General features: G+C 48.6%; 1 pseudogene; it reads left to right on the forward strand.

The window, feature by feature from the left end:
• The first annotated feature begins 2,600 nt into the window (after nucleotides 1-2,600).
• LOC147990980 (uncharacterized) lies at nucleotides 2,601-4,757 on the forward strand (annotated as a pseudogene).
• The last annotated feature ends 2,347 nt before the right edge of the window (nucleotides 4,758-7,104 follow it).

Raw genomic sequence — 7,104 nt, forward strand, 5'->3', positions numbered from 1 at the left:
ACAATTTATATATCATCGCGTCTTGACCATATCACATCACGGCAAGCCCTGCAAAAACAAGTTAGACGTCCTCTACTTTGTTGTTGCAAGTTTTACGTGGCTACTACGGGCTTCTACCAAGAACCATTCTTACCTACGCATCAAAACCACAACGATTTTTCGTCAAGTGTGCTATTTTAACCTTCAACAAGGACCGGGCATATTCAAACTCGATTCAAGTAAAGTTGGAGAAACAGACACCCACTAGCCACCTGTGTGCGAAGCACAGCGGTAGAACTAGTCTCATGAACGCGGTCATGTAATGTCGGTCTGGGCCGCTTCATCCAACAATACCGCCGAATAAAAGTATGACATGCTAGTAAGCAGTATGACTATTATCGCCCACAACTATTTGTGTTCTAGTCATGCATATAACATGTACGCATAGACCTGGATCGGATACCACTGTTGGGGAACACGGTATTTCAAAAAATTTACCTACGGTCACGCAAGATCTATCTAGGATATGCATAGCAACAAGAGGGGAGAGTGTGTCTACGTACCCTCGTAGACCGAAAGCGGAAGCGTTTAGTAACGCGGTTGATGTAGTCGAACATCTTCGCGATCCAACCGATCAAGTAATGAACGCACGGCACCTCCGCGATCTGCACACGTTCAGCTCGGTGTCGTCCCTCAAACTCTTGATCCATTTGAGGCCGAGGGAGAGTTTCGCCAGCACAACGGCGTGGTGACGGTGATGATGAAGTTACCGACGCAGGGCTTCGCCTAAGCACTACGACAATATGACCGAGGTGTAAAACTGTGGAGGGGGGCACTGCACACGGCTAAAGATCAACTTGTGTGTCTATGGGGTGCCATCCTCCCCCGTATATAAAGGAGGGGAGGAGGAGGCCGGCCGGCCCTAGGGGGTGCGCCCAAGGGGGGAGTCCTACTCCCAGTAGGAATCGGCTCCTCCCTTTCCTAGTCCAAGTAGGAGAAGAAGGAAGGAGCGGGAGAGGGAGAGGGAAAGAGGGGCCGTGCCCCCCTCCCCTAGTCCTATTCGGTCTCCCCTTTTGGGGGTGCCACCTCCTGGCTGCTGCCCTCTCTCTCCCCTAAGGCCCACTAAGGCCCATTACTTCCCCGGGGGGAGGGTTCCGGTAACCCTTCATGCACTCCGGTTTTATCCGAAACTATCTGGAACACTTCCGATGTCAGAATAACACGGTCCAATATATCAATCTTTATGTCTCGACCATTTCGAGACTCCTCATCATGTCCATGATCTCATCTGGGACTCCGAACAACCTTCGGTACATCAAATCACATAACTTAGAATACAAATCATCATCGAACGTTAAGCGTGCGGACCCTACGGGTTCGAGAACTATGTAGACATGACCGAGACACATCTCCAATCAATAACCAATAGCGGAACCTGGATACTGATATTGGTTCCTACATATTCTACGAAGATCTTTATCGGTCAAACCGCATAACAACATACGTTGTTCCCTTTGTCATCGGTATGTTACTTGCAGGAGATTCGATCGTCGGTATCATCATACCTAGTTGAATCTCGTTACCGGCAAGTCTCTTTACTCGTTGCGCAATGCATCATCCCACAACTAACTCATTAGTCACTTTGCTTGCAAGGCTTATAGTGATGAGCATAACCGAGGGGGCCCAGAGATACCTCTCCGAAACACGGAGTGACAAATCCTATTCTCGATCTATGCCAACTCAACAAACACCATCGGAGACACCTGTAGAGGATCTTTATAATCACCCAGTTACGTTGTGACGTTTGATAGCACACTAAGTGTTCCTCTGGTATTCGGGAGTTGCATAATCTCATAGTCATAGGAACATGTATAAGTTATGAAGAAAGCAATAGCAATAAACTAAACTATCATAGTGCTAAGCTAACGGATGGGTCTTATCCACTCTAACGATGTGATCCCGTTCATCAAATGACAACACATGTCTATGGCTAGGAAACTTAACCATCTTTGATTAACGAGCTAGTCAAGTAGAGGCATACTAGGGACACTCTGTTTGTCTATGTATTCACACATGTACTAAGTTTTTGGTTAATACAATTCTAGCATGAATAATAAACATTTATCATGATATAAGGAAATATAAATAAAAACTTTATTATTGCCTCTGGGGCATATTTCCTTCGATGCAAACAAAGTGCACGACAGATTCAACATGTATAAAAAAGATAGCGACATAAAATTCTGCAATCAATAAAAATGCACTTTTTAAACTGGATCTCTCGGTGAGTTTCGAACTTGACAACCACGTATTAGGGTTAAGTGTGTTCATCATGAATGTCTAGCAAATGTGAGACATATAGAAATAGATTGTAAAATATCATCAAACGTAAGACACATAAAAAGAAAAGGGACAAATTATGCGTATGTTGTTGTAAAAATGGGTGAATTTTCGGTCCCAGCTAGGGTTGCAAATGAGTCGAGCTTGAACGAGTTTTCCTTAGGCTCAACTCAACTCATACTTGTTTGTGGAACTCTCTTCGCCGCCTTCGTGGGGGCTGCCCTCACCGTCGGCCTCCCCTAAATCGGCCATCCTAGATGGAGACTAAGAACGTTCAGTAGATGGGGATGCCTTGGCCTGGTATCAGGGATGCCCTGCCGGTGGTGATGGACTTTCGTGGTCTGGGTCCTTCGGTGGCGGATCTTGTGGATGGTGGTGGTGGTCGAAGGAGAGGAGAGCGCTGGGGACGAGATAAGCGCGTCGAGCGTGAGCTGATTTGTGGAATGACAGGGTGTAAGGATCCCTCCTAACCTGTATATATGCATGGGGCTTGCGTTGGGCCAGCTCACGGACTTGTCCCATCTGCGACCCACCTCTGCGGCTACAAGTACGAGGGAGATGATAGGGAGCATGCATCCAGTGGATCAATCGACAAGGCACCTGGCGGCTACCTTCTTCCCCTTCCTCTATCCTTCCTCTACCTTCCCCTCCCTCATGTAATTCAATTCGTCTCTAATCGAAACTTGTACTCCCTCCGTCCGAAAATACTTGTCATCAAAATGGATAAAAGGAGGTGTATCTAGACATATTTTAGTTCTAGATACACCCCTTTTTATCCATTTTGGTGACAAGTATTTTCGGATGGAGGGAGTATCCAGTAGTTCATAAGAGAGATATCTCGTACCTTACATCTGGTATTCAGAGCCAGTCCAGCATCCTTTCCGCCCCAATTTTTCCCCTAGTCATCGCCTTCTTCCTGTTCAACAAAATGACTAGCCACCAAATGTCCTCAGATCAAGTTCTCAGCATGGTGGTGGAGCAAGCAATTTACCCTATCACTACTGATGTATTGTATTCCCTCTTCTCTCCCTTTGGTGTAGAGCAATTGGTGGTGTATCCCCAAACAAAATCAGAGAATGGAGAGCCTTGTGTAGCTGCGGATGTCCGGTTCACTTCGGCGCATGCGGCGGCGCACGCCTTCGCATACTTGGATGGTCGCTGCATGTACTACTAGTGTTGTCACCTCCAGATGTGGTGCGCTACACTCGACGTGTTGCCGGCTCCAACGTCTCCTTCACCCACCATTGTCAAGGACAACCGTGACACCGCCGTCGACCTCAACAACTCCACTGCAGCCATCTCTTGTCATGATGGTGAGTCTGTCGGGACCATCGACATCCCTGTGACGGCCAGCACCGTCACACCGCCTCATGGCCATGATACATTCCCCAAGTCTTCCCTCGACAGCGATTGTCGCGTCCCAGTCACAGGCACGGACGAGTACACATTGGTGGTGGAAATTCTAGAATTCGACACCGAGCTCGTTGTTTTCCCCGGCGTCCCCTCCACCACCAAGGTCCAGGAGATCCTCGAGGTCATCCATGACGTACCCTCTGCTGGCATCTTGATGGAGCACATCACATGTTCGACGAATAGCTCAAACCAAGTTGTCGCCACCAACAGCGCCAACAAGGTCACCACCGTCTATCCTGAGCCCGTCATCGACCTCAGCGTCAAGTTCAGCCCCGAAAAATGTGTTGCATCTGCTCCGACCATGTGTTTCACAGGATGCTCGAGTCAAGATGCCATTGCATCGATGCCTATGCTTACAGCAGCTGCAAGACCGGAGTGGTCATCGATCACTGTCAACTTCGTCCCCAAGCTCACTGCTTGTGATGCGGGCGTTGAGGCCCTTGACATCAGTGCCAATGATGTCGCTGCACTGACACCCACCAGATGCTCGACGGACTACCTCAACGACAACCTCAATCAGGGGAGTGAGGTGTTGCCAAAGTGCTGCTGCGTATTTGGTAGCTCTCATGGAGGAGGGTGTCGGAAGCATCCATGGCCACCACTACAGGTTATGTCGCTGACAGGGGTCTACGGTACTGCATCGGTTCCTACGGAGCAATAGTTCTGTTCCCGGTTACTTTTTCATAGTGATCAGAGTGATGGTTCTAGATGTGTGACTTGGGATCCAGGAGAGACACTGAATTACACTCTATTATCACGCAAGACAAAATGTTCAACTTTTTTGGTACAAAAATGCATCTATTCAGAGTCTGTTTCGTCAACTTCTAGTGGATTCGATTGGAATTAGAATCGACATGACTTCTCCAGAATTTTATGGTGTTGCTTCACAGTCAACTGATATAATTTCAGCTGGAGTTTCTGATGATTATGAACATCATCATTTTTCTCTGGACAAGATAGTCTTAAGTGCTAAAAGAAGTTTGAACCTGATTCAGGAGGAAGGTCTTACAACCAGGATGTGGTGACTGTAATGAAGGAAATATGCCCTAGAGGCAATAATAAAGTTGTTATTTATATTTCCTTATATCATGATAACTGTTTATTATTCATGCTAGAATTGTATTAACCGAAAACTTAGTACATGTGTGAATACATAAACAAACATAGTGTCCCTAGTATGCCTCTACTAGACTAGCTCGTTAATCAAAGATGGTTAAGTTTCCTGACCATAAACATGTGTTGTCATTTGATGAACGGGATCTCATCATTAGAGAATGATGTGATGGACAAGACCCATCCGTTAGCTTAGCATAATGATCGTTTAGTTTTATTGCTATTGCTTTCATCATGACTTATACATGTTCCTCTGACTATGAGATTATGCAACTCCCGAATATCAGAGGAACACTTTGTGTGCTATCAAACGTCACAACGTAACTGGGTGATTATAAAGATTCTCTACATGTGTCTCTGATGGTGTCTGTTGAGTCGACATAGATCGAGATTAGGATTTGTCACTCCGTGTATCGGAGAGGTATCTCTGGGCCCTCTCGGTAATGCACATCACTATGAGCCTTGCAAGCAAAGTGTCTAAAGAGTTAGTCACAGGATGATGCATTACGGAACAAGTAAAGAGACTTGCTGGTAATGAGATTGAACTAGTTATGATGATACCGACGATCGAATCTTAGGCAAGTAACATATCGATGACAAAGGGAACATCGTATGTTGTTATGTGGTTTGACCGATAAAGATCTTCGTAGAATATGTAGGAGCCAATATGAGCATCCAAGTTCCTCTATTGGTTATTGACCGGGGATGTGTCTCGGTCAGGTCTACATAGTTCTCAAACCCGTAGGGTCCGCACGCTTAACATTCGATGATGATTTGTATTATGAGTTATGTGATTTGATGACCGAAGTTTTTTTGGAGTCCCGGATGAGATCATGGACATGACGGGGAGTCTCGAAATGGTCGAGAGGTGAAGATTCATATATTGGAAGGTTATATTCGAACTCCGGAATGGTTTCGGGAAGTATCAGATAAGTTTCGGAGTACCGGGGTTACCGGACCCCCCCCCCCGGAAGTTAATGGGCCACACATGGGCCTTAGTGGAGGAGAGAGGGCCGGCCAGGGATATGGCGCGTGCCCCCCTTGCCAATCCGAATTGGACAAGGGGTGGGGGCGGAGCCCCCCCCCCTTTCCTTCTCCTACTCCTCCTCTCTTTCCCTCTTTGCTATTTTGAAAAAGGAAAAAGGAGAGGGGAGTCCTATTAGGACTCCCCACACCTGGCGCGCCCCCTTGGGCCGACCACCTCTCCTCCCCCCTTTATATACGTGGAAGGGGGGCACCCCAAAGGCACACCAAGTCTTCTCTTAGCCGTGTGCGGTGCCCCCCCTCCACAGTTACACACCTCGGGTCATATCATCGTAGTGCTTAGGCGAAGCCCTGCGCTGGTAACTTCATCATCACCGTCGCTACGCTGTCGTGCTGACGGAACTCTCCCTCGTCCTCAACTGGATCAAGAGATCGAGGGACGTCATTGTAACACCCCGGATGTAACTTTCCCAATTTGTACTCCAACTCTTGCCATTTCCGGCGTTAAGTTATATTTATTTCTCGGGTTCGGGTCTTTGTCTCCGTGTGTTGTTTTCGTTGTCATGCATCTCATATCATGTCATCATGTGCATTGCATTTGCTTACGTGTTCATCTCATGCATTCGAGCATTTTCCCCGTTGTCCGTTTTGCATTCCGGCGCTTCGTTCTCCTCCGGTGGTCAATTCTAGCTTTCTTTCATGTGTGGGGTTTAAACATTTCCGTATTGTACCGAGACTTGCCAAGCGGCCTTGGTTTACTACCGATAGACCGCCTGTCAAGTTTCGTATCATTTGGACCTCGTTTGATACCCCAACGGTTAACCGAGGGACCGAAAAGGCCTCGTGTGTGTTGCAGCCCAACACCCCTCTATTTGGCCCAAAACCCACCAAACTCTGCTCCATGTCCTAGAGCGTTCGATCACGATCGCGTGGCCGAAAACCGCACCTCATTTGGACTCTCCTAGCTCCACTTATGCCTATATATACACCCCTCCGTTTTCGGATCTCTCCCTCTCCCCGAAACCCTAAAAAAAACCTCTCCCGCCGCCGCCGGACGTGTCCGCGCCAGGCCGGACGCGTCCGCCCCGCCGCGCCCAGCCAACCCCGCTCCGCCACGTGGCGCGCCTGCCCGCCGCCGCCGCCGAAGCCCGCTCGGCCCGGGGAGAGCCCCCGAGGCCCGAGCCGCCGCCGCCCAACACCCGCGCGCCCGCCGCCCTTCGTCTTCGCGCCCGGTGACCGGCGCCGCCGTGCCGGCCGCCACCTCGCCCCGCCGCC

Source organism: Triticum urartu, chromosome 1A (assembly GCF_056163025.1).
Source record: "Triticum urartu cultivar PI428250 chromosome 1A, HENAU_Tu73, whole genome shotgun sequence".
NCBI classification, from domain to species: Eukaryota; Viridiplantae; Streptophyta; class Magnoliopsida; order Poales; family Poaceae; genus Triticum; species Triticum urartu.